The sequence below is a fragment of the Canis lupus genome, chromosome 17 (assembly GCF_003254725.2).
Source record: "Canis lupus dingo isolate Sandy chromosome 17, ASM325472v2, whole genome shotgun sequence".
NCBI lineage: Eukaryota > Metazoa > Chordata > Mammalia > Carnivora > Canidae > Canis > Canis lupus.
Genome location: NC_064259.1, coordinates 14,180,989 through 14,196,580, shown reverse-complemented (window position 1 = coordinate 14,196,580; position 15,592 = coordinate 14,180,989).

Here is a 15,592-nt window from a genome sequence, read left to right as displayed (position 1 = left end):
ATGTAATTCACTTTACTATTTTATTATTTTGCTTTTTAAAAAAGATTTTATTCATTTATTCATGAGAGACACACACACACAGAGAGAGAGAGAGAGAGAGAGAGAGAGAGGCAAGGACATAGGCAAAGGGAGAAGCAGGCTCTATGCAGGGAGCCCGACGTGGGACTCAATCCTAGGATTCCAAGATTATGCCCTGGGCCGAAGGCAGGCACCAAACTGCTGCGCGACCCAAGGATCCCAACTTTACTATTTTATTTATTGTTTATTTTTCCCTGCAGGAATATAAGCTCAGCAAAGGAAAAAATTGAGTCTATTTTTGTTCACTGCTCTATGTGTAACCCTAGAACAGTGCCTGACCTGTAGTAGCTGCTTAGTAAATACTGGTCTTTATCAATAATATTGTGGTCAGTGGTATACCTGGCATATTAGAGACAGAACGGTTTTACATCCATTTCCTCAACATCGCAGAATCAGTTTTATTTACTGTCAGAAAATAAATAATAATAAGGACAAAAAGATAGTGGACAGTGACAAACACATTTTAATCATGTATATGATCATTCATAAAAGTAAAATTAATGGTATAGTTCAAAAAAGTGTCAGACGCAGTCCTCTCCTCCTGTCTATCCTATTTATTATTTACTTAATAGCTATTAAATTTACCTAGCCATTTGAACTTTGATTCTTTGGTTATCACCTGATATAAAAATATTTTATTTAAATAATTGTCCAGTAACTAAAAAAAATTTAATGCAAACAAAAGATTTCAGTAGGCATGACTAAGTCATATCATTGATGTAATGTTTTACTCTACTCATTTATTCTTTAGCTTTGCAACAATTAACAATTAAAAAATACATTGCAATCTTAAAGATATTATTCAAAGTTAGTAAGATATCTATGTATGAACCTAAGATATCTGTTATCAAATGAAAACATCACATCTTTGTGATACAGTCTGCACTGTGATTCATTGATTTATTATTTTAAAATTAAAAAAAATTCAAGCAGTCACAGAAATGACTCAAATTCTGTTTCTTTGTCTTCAAAAATCATGATGTTATCATTGTTTATTTCAATTCTACCGTTTAAACACCAGAATATCAAGTGGGCACAAATTGTACCTAAATGAGGTCTAGCAATTCTGAACCATTAAGCATGCATTTTCAAAACAAACACAAGTAACTGAGTATGTGTGTGTCAGGACCAACTTAACAACTAGCAGTTCTCTGAATTAATGTATGTAGAATGCTTATTAGAGGAAAAGTAATACAAATGAATACATTTGAAGCTTATATTTGCACACATGTGAGATTTTTATATTATATATTCTTTAATATATATTTACTGTACAATATTATATTTATCTGCGTAATATGTAATATTTAAATGAACATACACTTATATTAATATTTTATAAACCAATATTTATGTATAAACCAATATAAACATAAACTTATACAATACATAATATACAAATAATAAATATTATTAATAATAAATCATTATGAACATACTATATATACACTTTTTAAATATCTAGTTAAAATCCTATAGTACTTGCAAAAATTGTTTAGAATTTAGAGCAACAAAATACTTTTTTCAGAGAGTGTATTTTATCACTGATATTATTTAGAACTACTGGCACATGGTGATAATCAAAAGTGGACCTATTTTTAATCTATTATTGTATTTAGATTCTCTCCAGACTATGTCCACTTTATTGCTATCTCTGCTCTGCTCTTGTTATACCACTAGTTGTTTGTAGTTGTCTTTTGTTCCCAGAGCCCAGAAAAGCCTCATATTTGGCAAGTGGTCCATGTATGGTGAACACATGTCACTGCCGACAGCTAATTTAAGTGAGAAGTTAATATAAGTGAAGAGTATTCTGGAGAAATGCATCTAAAGCAGTGAGCTTTTCCTCTTAAGAGGCCTGGGATAAGGAGTCAGAAGTGAGGTGGTTATCCATTCAATTCAGGCTTTGCAGAGGTATAAGAGTGTACAGTTCCTAAACCATCCAGAACTGGCAATGCCCTGCCCCTATGCCAGTCCATTTGGAAGCATCCTTCTTCTCCAGGATTCTCACTGGGCACAAACACTGGGGTTCCAAAGGACAGAGCTCTGAGATTCTCTGCCAGGGCAGGGGCAGCCAGAGTTCTCAAGGTCCAGGACTATATTAGGAAATATATTCACGAGGGGAACAACAAACATGTTTGTTTTCTTCCAGCACAGTCTGCTCTGCTTATCTCAGACACCTCCCTTTCTTCAGCAGAAATCACAGTCCTGGGAGAAATGTTCCCTTGGGGTTAGGGAAGTTTTTTTTTCCTCTAACTGAGGTCTTGCCCTTAGTATTTGTGAAATCATTTCAAAAGAAATGATTTCTCTGAGACTAACAGATATTTTCTTAAAAATCAAATGTGGGCAGCCATGCAAAAGAGGCTTTCCTAAAGGTGAGGGTGAAATACAGTTATTGCCCGTCACTCATTTGTTGAAGCATCCTCAGCACATATCTTCTTCAAAATCCTCCTAACCAACCTTTCTGGGTATTAATCATTGTGCTTAGGGTCATGAGAACTCTGTGCCATGATGGAAAAAGAAGATAAGAGCATTTGGGTCTATGTCCTAATCACTGCTCATCATTTACAGCCCTTGGTGCTTAAAGCAATGCTTTGAACCCATGGGACGTGAGTGTGCTAATCAGAAACCACCATGTTCTTCCTACCACCCATGGCTCAGTCACACCTGCTCTTCAGAGTTATTCTTCCTCATATGTCTCATGAAATATGACACAGCTCATGAATTTCTGGTTGCTTGCTATTTCTAGTCACTTGCACTTAGTGTTGTGCTAGTCACAAAACTGTATTATTGCATTAATTAAAATGTCCAATCATACATAGCAATAGGACCTCTGCAAGAAAGCCTCCAGCCTCTCTGCTGAGCCTCCTCACCCTGAAGGTGGTCTCTTGAGGTAGGTCTTAAGTCAAACACAGGCTCACATTCCCTCAGTAGTCTTGCTTGGGTTGCCTTCTTCCTTCAGAACGGAGGTGACACTGAGGTCTTAAGGTCTTAGATGAAATGAAGACAGAGTCTGATTTTAAAACTATGATAACAACCCAATTCACACTTGTCCACTGAATTTTAGTTTACAAAGTGCTTTTGAAAGTCATGTATGTACGGAGGTTAAAAGGTTAAATGATGCAAGAAGTAGATATAACTGAAGGGTTATTTGTCTCATTCTGTGATGTAAAGCCCTGGAGTAGAAGGCTTTTGAGTTGAGGGGCCCTAGGGGGTCCTGATGTGTCTTTTTTTCTTCTAACGAAAATGCACAGAAGCCAACAAAACCTCTGCCCCCTTAGATAGGCTACCCATGCAAACACATTAAAGCATAAGAGGCATAAGTGAACCATATTACATTGATTACATTTATAGGTTTTATGAGGGCTTGGTATCAGGAAGTGAACAAAGACAGTTTTGGAAATATAGGGAATGAAGCTATGCTGAAAACAATAGACACGTTGCAATAACAAACAGAATTACGGATAATTGGCCAATGAATCAATCAATCAATCCAAACAAAATCATCCAGAATGAGACCAGTCATGCCCAATAAAGTAATCAGCATGGAATATTATTAATATCCCTAAATGTTAAAGGAATACTCAGTAATAGAAAAAAATCTGCATATGGATGAGGACGTAAATGCAACTGAAGCCTTTTTCCTAAAAAAGGCTTGGTATGAGAAATTGGCTGTTAATGTCACCTCATGGGCTAGAATTGACTGAACTACATCTATAAGTGTGGTATATACATGTATTTCACCTATATAGACTGCTTCCATCGCTTTTAAAACACATTCCACAATAGAGTTCTGGATCTTCTCCAATCATCCTTTGGTGATTTTTGTAAAGTCTAAGCTGATAAATGCTTTCCAGTATTGTTATGGAGAGGAGGTTAGCCAGTATTTGCAAGTCACTACCCTATGCCAATCAAATAAAGGTACCTTTTATGAAAATGTGTCTAGACTCATACTTTACTCTTGTTTCCATATGCTATATCTTTTACACTTTCACAGAATTATTTAATTTTGCCTTAAAACACCTTTCTATGGTAAACACGAATATTCCAGATTAAAGAACAGGGCTTGTAAAATTTAAATTATTTGCTCAAGGTTACATTGTGAGTAGTAAAGATGAATATTATTGTCCTTTATTATTAATACTTTACTTGTCTATAATGTCATAAAAGACTTCAAAGTAGAGACTTTCCCACCAATTATCTATTGATTTTCACAAATTTGAAACTTAGCCAGAGATCCTGTTTCAGAGATGAAAGCATGCTAGGTTATACAGTTTGTAAGTGTCAGATTCCTAACTCAATCCAAAACTTTCTCTACACCACATTACATCTGTGTGTGTTTCACATTCTAAAAATGTGTATATTTCTTGATTTAATTTCCATGTAATTTATAATTACACTTACTAAGAAATGCATAAATGTGGCTGTCACTTATTCCTAATCTCTTCCCTCTTACTTCCTCATTTAAAAAGCCAGCAGCTTGAACCACAAGACAGAATGAATTAAAAATCCAATGTAAGTACTTTTTGTTTATATCAATTTCAGTGCTAGTCCCCAAAATACAAACCAGTATCAACAGTTTGAAATTACTGTGTTAACATTTTCTGTTTCTAAGTTAAGCTAAACATTGGAGCAAATTGTATTGCAACACATATTTGTTTTAATTCCAATACAACTGATATTCTTATCCAAGACATGTTAACAAATTTTCCTGTAGTTACCCATACTGTGATGGAATGGAGTTAATGGAATATTTTAGTTTACAAATTTGAGTAAAAATAAAAATTTTACAATTTTTGTACAACTAAAAAATGCATGTTTTTTTTTTTCTCTTAAATTACTTTGCTCTGTGTCAGATATAAAATCCCTCATGCTTCATCCAGTAAACATCCCATTTTAGCCTAAAATTTGTAGCAGTAGCCCCTCAGGGGAAATGTTTTAACAAGAAGATTATTATGAAATTGATTTTTCCCATCCTATGAACAAATTTTATGGGAAAATAAAGAATAATCCCCTGCCTGTATGCTACTCTTGTGTAGATGAACAAGAAAAATCTGATTATTTTAATTATACTTCATGTCCCATGGTGTGGTAACTTAAGTTCTCTTTAGAATACAAGTTTATATTATCAGCACTGACTCATTTTCTCAGGTATCATTTAATTCTCCCCTGGTATAAAACCATGCCACTGAAAGGACTGTTAGCTAAATAAGTTAGACAAATATTTTTTGATCAAATCCACTTCTATTTGAATCTCAGAAGCATGTAATTATAAATGTAAAACCCAATGCTAATAATGCTTATCAGTGTATCATATATAATAGTTGAGAACAAAATAAAGTTTCAAAAGATGAGAGTGATTAAATAAATTTTGATAGGTTTTATGAGCAAATATTAGCATTATTAAAATAATATACTGGGATCCCTGGGTGGCGCAGCGGTTTTGCGCCTGCCTTTGGCTCAGGGCACGATCCTGGAGACCTGGGATCGAATCCCACGTCGGGCTCCCAGTGCATGGAGCCTGCTTCTCCCTCTGCCTGTGTCTCTGCCTCTCTCTCTCCCTCTCTCTCTGTGTGTGTGTGTGTACTATTGTAAAAAAAATAATAATATACCTGTAAATATTTTTATGACCTGAAAAGCTGTTCATGAAATAGGGTTAATTTTTGAAAAGCATATTATAAAAAATGACTACATGTCATGTCATGTCCTCCAGGATACATGTTAATTACCTTTTAGTATTTCTAAAATCAGAATTCATCTTAAAATTCATGTATCTTACAATCATAGTAAGCCAGGTAGACATGGTGGCAGTTTTTCTTACTGGCCCATGTATGAACTTAGCTGCTATTCTTGTTAGAATGACTGAACAGCTGCCACTCCTCATTGTTTCACTTACAGAACCTTTAAGGACAAATTTCAGAAGGAATACAAATCCTGATTGTTGTCGGAAAATCTTATAGAAACTCCTTCTTAGAACAAAAAGGTATGAGCAACATAACTCACTTAAAGTAAAAGACTGAATGCTTTCCCCACTAAAACTGGAAGGAAGCAAGGGCAAGAATGCTTACTCAAGCTATATGTATTGAAAATAGTACTAGAAATCTGAGCCAGTGTAATAAGATAAGAAAAAAATAAGAATCCTACTATTGGAAATATGTATTTACATAGGACATGATTGTCTATATAGAAAATCCCAAAGAATCTACAAAAAAATAATCATTTGCTACAACTAATAGGTGGGTATAACAAAGTCACATAGACAAAGACAACAACAAAAAAATCAATCCTATTTCTCTACATAGTAATTAATAGTGGGACTTCAACATAGAAAATTATACCATTTGCAATAGTTTCCCCCTCACCTCCCCAAAAGAAAAGTAGGTACAACTTTAACAAAGCATGTATAATATCTACATACTGAGAAAAGCTAACAACTGATGAAGGAAATCAAAGATCAATGTCATCCAAGACATTCATGGACTGAAAGACCCAGTATAGTTAGATGTCAATTCTCTTCAAATTTGGGCAATAGTTTTATAATTACTCTAAGCAAAGTGAGAAATATATTTTTTGTATAGACATTTTCTAAAATTTATATGGTAACACACAAGAATTAGAATAAAACAAGTTTGGAGGCCCATGGGTGGCTCAGTAGGTTAAGCATCTGCCCTTAGGCACAGGTCATGATCCTGGGGTCCTGGGATGGAGCCCAGCATCATTCTCCCTGCTCAGAGGGGAGCCTGCTTCTCTGTCCACTCATGCTCTCTCTCTGGCTCTCTCAAATAAATAAATAATTTTTTTTAAATAAAGTGATTTTGAAAAAGAAATTTGGTGTATTTACATTAACCAATTATAAGATTTATTCTAATGTTGTAATAATATAAAGTGGTAAAAGTGTAGACATATAACTCAGTGGAATAGAATAAAGAGTATAGAAATAGAGCCTCACACTCACCAATATGTTCACTCAATTTTTTACCAAGAAAAAAACACAATAATTAAGTGAAGAAAGAGTAATCTTTTCAACAAATGCATTGAAACAATTAACATCCATATGCAAAAAATAAAGCTCAATATAATTTTTAGAAGGAAATTAATTCAAAATGAACCATGGATAAATATAAAATGTACAATCATCAAACTTTTAAATGACAGTCTAAACAAAAATCTTAGATACGTGGGGTTGGGTAAGATCTCTTAGACGTGATACAAAAAGCACAATCAATAAAAGAAACAGCTGGTCGAGGTGGACTTCATCAAAATTAAAAATGTTGTTTTGAGAAAGACTGTTAAGAGAATGAAAAGTGAAGTTACAGGATGGGAAATAATATTTGGAAATCATATGTCCAAGCAATAACTTACATACATAATATATGAAGAACTCTCAGAACTCAACACTAAGAAAACAAAGTCATCAAATAAAAATGGCCAAAAGACTTCACAAAATAGATCCTATCAATGGCAAATAAACACTAGAAAAAGAAAAGCTACTTAATGTCAGTAATCACTACAGAAATGCAAATTAAAACTAAGATGAGATACACACCTATGAAGACGTCTATAATAATTTTTTTTAAAGAAAACTGAAGATACCAAGTGCTAGCAAGTATGGGGAACAACTAGAATCCTATATCTACATTCTACTAGTGAGAATACAAAATTGTATGTGCACTCTCGACAACAGTTTGGCAGTTTTTAGGAACATGCAGAAGTGTGTTCCCTCAATCCAGGGCATTTATACCAGAAAGTTGAAAACTTATGATCTCACAAAGATCTGCATATAAATGTTATAGCAGCTTTCTTTATAAACTCAGAAAGCTGGAAATATTCCCAGTGTCCTTCATGGTGAATGGATGGCAAACTCTGGTATATCCATACAACAACAGAGTGTTGCTCCTCCACAAAAAGAAAAAGGAAAAGGGGACAAACTATTGATATGTACAACACTAGAGGTGAATTTTAAAGGCATGATAATGAGTGGAAGAAGTCAATCTCAAAGATGTGTAATTCTGTATACTTTATAATTCCATCTATATGAATTCTAGAAAAAGCAAAAACTACAGTGACTGAGGACAAATTAGTGGTTGTCAGAGATTGGGTGTGACAGAAGGTATAACTGGAAAGGGGCAGCACAAGGGAGTTTTTTGGGGTAATAGAGGTGTTCTGTATCCTGATTGTGGTAATGATTACATAATACCACATGTGTAGCAAAACAACAGAGCTCTCTAATCTAAAAAGGTCAGTTTTACTTTGTGTTAATTTAAAAAAAAACTAAATTATATCTCTAAGGAGGTCTACTTAGTACAAATAAAAAGGGAAGTAAGTTTTTAAAAAGTGCTGTGTCATAGGTTTTCTGGATGGTGTGTATCAACCAACGGTGTCTCGTAATCAAAACCCTGTAAACTTAATAATGCATGGTATACATACATTATTTTTAAGACATCACATAAAGATATCATCGAAAGTGTTAATCATGGTTGTTTTAGGTTGTGAAATACAGATGAATTTTTTTACATATTTTTTTCATTTTTTGCAAAGAGCAAAAATTATTTTTATAAGTAGGGAAAAAAAGATCGAATAAATTCTTAAAAAAATAAAAAGAACAAAAGTTGAGGCAAGTGGGTCCTGCTTATCCCAAATGCAAAGGGTCTCATCCAAGGATGTGATATGATGAGGCTATTCACCAAACTCAGAACTCCCTGAAGATTTGTTTAGTTCTTATTACTCACACCTATCCTCTCACCAGATAATTCCTCAAGATACATGCATCATGAACAATCTGCAAAGCAATAATCAGTTTGGGATTATTTCTGGCAACTGTAAATGTGTTATAGTTGGAGAACTACCCACAAAAGTAAGGAAAAAAAAGCGATTTTTATCTTTATTGGGGAAACAGAATACTCTCTATGGCTGCTTCTTTTTAAAACTCAAATTATGGGATGGGATGAGAAAGCCAATATTTCTTAATAGGTATAATAATGCTCGTGGCAGATATGCATTTGTTTTCTGTCTCTGTCCCCTCGTACGAATACATTTCCATATGTCAGTGCTCTGAAACCCTTCTCTCCCTGTATTCCATCAGTAATGACTCCAGTAATAACTGTCAGGGGCAGGAATAGTAAACATTTTGTAAAAGCAAATGGCTTCCAAATGTGGACTTTCTCTCAGTGAGTGTGTCCCTCAGAGGCTGACTCAGAACAGAGAAGCAGGTAGAAATGCGAAGCCCAGAGCTCTGTGGCAGAAGCAAGCAGCTAAATCTGTGTCGGCTCAAGAGCCACCTGCAGGCTCCCTTCTTTGACTGCATAGTTGACTGGCCAGGGGGGTTCAAGGGACAAGAATAATGACCCTTCCCGAGGTTTGTGCACAGTGTCTGCCATGGGGACCATTTACAAAGGTGTCCAAGCACACCTTCAACTATGGGCAGGGCAGGGGTCTGGTTGGGCAGGGGAGGAGGAAAGTACTTGATTAGCGCCCCCTGGCCTTTGATCTTGTGTCCAGAAAAAACTTCTTTAATTGTACTAAGACTCATTTCCCACATTTTCTGAATGGTCACAAAACCTCTGGGAATTACCACTTTAACTAGGTCAGGAGCCTCAAAGCTGTTTACTTACTTTTTTGTTTCATGGGTACCCACAATATTATGGAATATTAATAAAATGCAATATACCGCTGGATTTAAGAATGATGTTTTCAAACATTTGAAGGATGTGACTGATGAAAATGGCAGCAACAGAATAATTATGTACAATTTTATTAAAGCACTTTATCATGAGGGATGTGTGTGTGTGTGTGTGTGTGTGTGTGTGTTAGACCAAAACAATATTTAGGAAAGCAATAACAACTTTTATTGCTGGGTGGTGGGATTAAGAGTAATTATTGTTTCAATGCCATTTATATGTTCTCAATTTCTTTGTCTAGAAAGTATATTTCTTTAAAAAAAAAAACCTGAAAAGTGACCGTTTAAAATGTAACTTTTATCTCTATATTTTGGAATTAGATTGGATTTTTATATCTTTAAAAAGTGGAATCTTCCTATTACAAATGTTATCAATTAGAGATGTATTACTTTACTATAAAAATGTATAATTTTAAGCATTAAAAGTGGAAAAATTTTTTGGCATCTTAATAGAAAACATTTGACTGTACTAAATAAGTATTTCAAGCCATCCAGAAAATGCTCCGTGGGCACCTCCTGGCTCTTCCTCCTGTATGCCCATGTCAGAGTGTCCCATGTTCTGGATTACTCCCCTACAGCATTCACATTGATTCTTATGCTATTTCTCGGTCACTCCCTGGTGACAAAAATCACGGGGTGAAGGAGGTGGAAACATGGGAACAGCTCCTGTTACAAAATGAAAGAGGAAATATTAGAAAGGGAGACAGAACATGAAGACTCCTAACTCTGGGAAACGAACAAGGGGTGGTGGAAAGGGAGGTGGGCAGGGGGTGGGGGTGACTGGATGAGGGGCACTGAGGGGGGCACTTGACGGGATGAGCACTGAGCGTTATTCTGTATGTTGGCAAATTGAACACCAATAAAAAATAAATTTATTATTAAAAAAAACCACAGAGTTTCTAGTTTAACTCCCATGTAGAATTGCTAGTGTAAAAGCTTCCAGCCATCAGAGCATCAGAGCAGCTGAATGAGGTTTGAGAAACACACAACACTGAGATATCCCAAGGTGATATGAAGAAGCAAAGTAAAAGAGTGCTCACTCCCCAACCAGGGGTCTTCATGTGCCAGAGCAAACAGCTTCGTCCAGGCGGCCTATTGCCGCTATAATCTCCTCTCTACCAGAGTGGGGCCCAGAAGCAGGGGTTCAAGACATCTGAATACACAGATGCCAGGCTTTTGCTGAGTCAGTGGGGCACGCACCATCTTCAAAGGGCCTCCCCCCCACACCACGCCATTTGTCCCTTTCAAGAACTTGCTTTGCTCAGGAGAAAATATCAAAATTCTTGCTGTTTAGTTTTTACAGGAAGCCAGGGCACTGATAAATGAGAGCTCATCCATACATGTTTTTACTTTGTTACCTAAGAAACTATCTTCAAAACAGAAGTCCTCATAAATACTCTGGAGATGCATCAGACACTCTCCGGCGCTGTGCGACACTGTGTATATTGTTTGGCAGCAGTTCATTGGGGGAAGATAAACTAGCACATTTTGCCAGGATTCTATTACTCTTGACCTTGACCTTGGCTAGAGGCTGTTTCCAGTTACACTCCATCTTAAAGAAAGACAGTGCCTACCCTTTCCCCAAGATTCTTTTTTCCCTTCTCTTTTCAGTGGTTCCAAGTACAACCCTCAGGATGCTGCCTCACTGGGAGAAAGAAGATCCTGCTGCTGCTTCTCTTCCTTCCATTTCTCATTTGAACACAGCATTCACGTGCACCAAGAAATCTTCTTTAAGCAATAGAGAATGCCTCTTAGATAGTACTTGATCCTGAAGTTCACAATACCCTATAGTAGTGTATTGTTAACCGTAGGCACGGTGCTGCCCAGCAGATCTCTAGAACTTACCCGTCTCACGTAACTGAAACTTCAAACTCAGTGAACAACTCCCCATTTCCCCATCTCCCAGGCCTTGACAAGCCACTATTGTAGTCTCTGCTTCTATTAATTTGGCTATTTTAAATACCTCATATAAATGAAATTGTGCAGTATTTGTCCTTCTGTGGTTGGCTTATTTCATCTGGCATGATGTCTTCTAGGCTCAATCATGTTGTCATGAATGGCAGGATCTCCTTTTTTTAAGACTAATTAATATTCACATTTATATTTATATACATACACACATGTAACGTTTGCTTCATCCACTCACTGGTCAATGGACGCTTGGGTGGTTCCCATGCGCTGGCTATCATAAGCAATCCTTTCTTTTAAACATTTATTTATGTGAGAGAAGAGAGAGTGACAGTGTGTGCAAGAGGGAGGTGTGGAGGGAGAGAGAGAATACTGAAGCAGATTCCCCATTGAGCGCAGAGCCCCACAGAGGACTCCCTCCCAGAACCCTGAGATCATGACCTGAGCTGAAATCAAGAGTCCAACACAACTGACGAAGCCACCCAGGTGCCCCCATCGTAAATAATTCTGCAATGAATATGGGAATGCAGACATCTCCTAGATCCTGATTTCAGTTCTTTTGGATACATCTTCTCTCTTGATTGTGGTGATGGCATCATGGGTGTTTGCTTATATTCAAACTCATCAAATTGTAAACGTTAACTATGTGCAGCACTTTGTATGTCAATTATACGTTAATAAAACCTTTTTTTAAGTACTTGATCCTGGCACAGTATTGCTCACTATAATTTCTTTTTCCCCTGACAGTGACGAACCAACGAAGTTCCCAAGATTCCACATCCAGTGTGTGGTTGACAGGGCAATGCACCCTGTCCCCATCCATTGTTCCCCCCAGCTCGATCGGGCTCACTTCAAACATTCTCAAAAAGGAAAGCTTACCAGTGCAGTGGTACTGGAAACTACGAAGCTTGTGCAGCCCAAACGGCTATTGCACCTACTCCCTGTGCCTAACCAAAGACTTTGAGAGTAAATTCCTACTGTGTAGTAATTATAACCGAGGCTGAATACTGTGTAATTATACAGTGTTGAGCTGTTCAAGTTTAATAGTACTCTTAAAAGTGAAAATAATGGTTAATATTTGTTGAACACTTGCAATATGTTCTTTACATATATTATCTCATGTTATCCTTAAAATAATCCCATATGGTAGATGTTATTATCCCAATTTTGCTTATGAGAAAACAAAAGCTTGGCAAGGATAAGTAATTTTCCTATAGGCAATCAAATGGTCACAGACAGAGACCAGGTTTGAAGCCAGATTGTTTCACTCCAAAGGCCAGCTCCCCCCACCCTGCTCTACCCATTCCTGGTATAAGAGGGACAGATCTGAAACAACACGAAAAAAAAAAGAGAAAATCGTTACGAATAAAATATCCTCATACAATTGACTAATATGTGAGATATATTTCATTCTTACAGCAAAATACGGACCCTCCAAGTTGTTAGAAATTATTTACAAAAATCATGAGACCAATTCTGACATCTAGAGATCTTATTATTCTACTAGACAAAAATATAAAAATCCAGTCTAGTCCAAACATGTGGAGATAATAGTTACATTTTAAGCTGTTATTTTTCAGTTTTTTAAAGAAATATTGAGAACATAAAAATAATATTAAAAAAATTATAACCCTCATAATTCCATCTCCCAGCAATAAAATTTGGCTTGTTTTCCTATTTGTTGTTTTGGTCTAATGTAGCCATCCCCTGTGATAGAGTGCTTTAATTAATACACAGTTCTTTTGTACTACGTAGTTCTAATTGTTTGTCAGGACTCATTTTTTTCCCCCTGTGGAATTACCAGGGCAACAATAAACATGTTTAAAGCTCTGTATGAGCAATGCCAATTGGCCCCCTAAATAAACTATTTCCAACTTCTTCAGGGGGTATGCAAAATCTTTATTCAGTAGCCTGTTTACCACACCAGGTATTTTTATTTTTTATTTTTTTTAAAGATTTTATTTATTTATTCATGAGAGACACACAGAGAGCAGGGATACAGGTAGAGGGAGAAGCAGGCTCCCTGCGGGGAGCCCAATGTGGACTCGATCCCAGGACCCTGTGTTCATGACCTGAGCAGAAGGCAGATGCTCAACCTCTGAGCCACCTAGGTGCCCACATCAGGTATTTTTAATATTACTAATATGACAGGCAAAGAACAGTACTTTTTCAATTTTAATAAACTTTGTGTGAGATTATGTTTGTTTTCATATTAATTTTGGATATTTAAAATTTGTCCCTCTTTTCCATTTTTGCCCCATTTTGATCTAAGAAGCTTTTATTTTATTTTATTTTTTTCCTGCTTCTTTCTTTTTAATTTATTTTTTATTGGTGTTCAATTTGCCAACATGTAGAATAACATCCAGTACTCATCCCATCAAGTGCCCCCCTCAGTGCCCGTCACCCAGTCACCCCCACCCCCTGCCCATCTCCCCTTCCCCACCCCTAGTTCATTTCCCAGAGTTAGGAGTCTCTCATGTTAAGAAGCTTTTAAATTTTATTTATAATAATATATAAAAATTTAAGGTATTAAGCTTAATGTTTGTTTCAAATATTTCCCAAGGTTCTTTTGTGTTGTAGATTTGGTTTATAAAATATATTAAACACATTTTATGTTATTAAAATATTTCAAATTTATTATAATTCTTTTATTTTGTTATTTATTTACTTTTTGGCTGTCATTTCTCTGTTTTCTTTTCTCTCCTTTCTTTTTCTTTCTTCCTTTTCTTTCTTTCTCTTTTTTTTTTTTTTTCATAGAAACCCTCATGTACCCCAAGGCCAGGTACGTATTTACTTTTTTCCCCTGATTACTCCAAAGTTTCTCATTTTACATTAATTTAGAATTAAGTGTGACATATACAATAAGTTAGGATTTTAACCATATATATATATATTTTCAAGTTACTTGTCATATTTATTATTCCTGGTGAATAAAAATTAATTTAAGAAGAATAGACCCGAGGGATCCCTGGGTGGCTCCGTGGTTTGGCGCCTGCCTTTGGCCGGAGGCGAGATCTGGAGTCTGGGGATGGAGTCCCGCATCGGGCTCCCTGCATGGAGCCTGCTTCTCCCTCTGCCTGTGTCCCTGCCTCTCTCTCTGTGTCTCTCATGAACGAAAAAATAAAATCTTTAAAAAAAAAAAAAGAAGAAGAATGGACCCAAGATTCTCATCTAGGAATATAATATGGCTCTCCTCTTTTTGTTGTTTTAAAATATTTTATAGTAAAAAAAAATTTATATCAAAGTAAATAAAATAAAATTTATCAAAGTTTTATTATGTCCTTATGTGTGATTTCAACATTTCTGTTGGGTGGGATATTTTATAGATATTTTTATTAATAATACAAATAAAATATTTCCCAGATCATCTTCAAACTGATTTGTGTATCTACATGAGAAAACTATTGATTTTTATTTTTGTGTTTCCCATAACTTAACGTTAACCTATTATTAATTATTAGAGATATTTATTTGTTTAACTCCCAAGTTTTGGTTAATAATTTTTTGCACCTGGAAGCTCAGATTATTGTTGTTAAATGCATATGCGTGTGTGTGTGTGCGCGCGCATGCGTGTGTACATTTTGGTATTCATTTTCTGTATTGTCATCAAATTTGCAATTATTATTTAGCTTCTGTTTCCAACACTTAATATCATACATTAATATTATACTATTAAATAATAATGATCTTTTGGTCATTTTTAAAAGTATATGTGAGAAATATATTTTCTAAACCCTAATCTCTCAAAAGAAGGAGAAACTGTTAATTGTGCTCATCTATGACATGAACAAAAGTTCACTTTTTTTCTATAATTCCTTGTCCATATATATATATCACAGTACAGGTTTCTTAAATATTTTATTTATTTATTCATGAGACACATAGAGAGAGGCAGAGGGGGAGAAGCAGGTTCCCTGCGGGGAGTAGATGTGG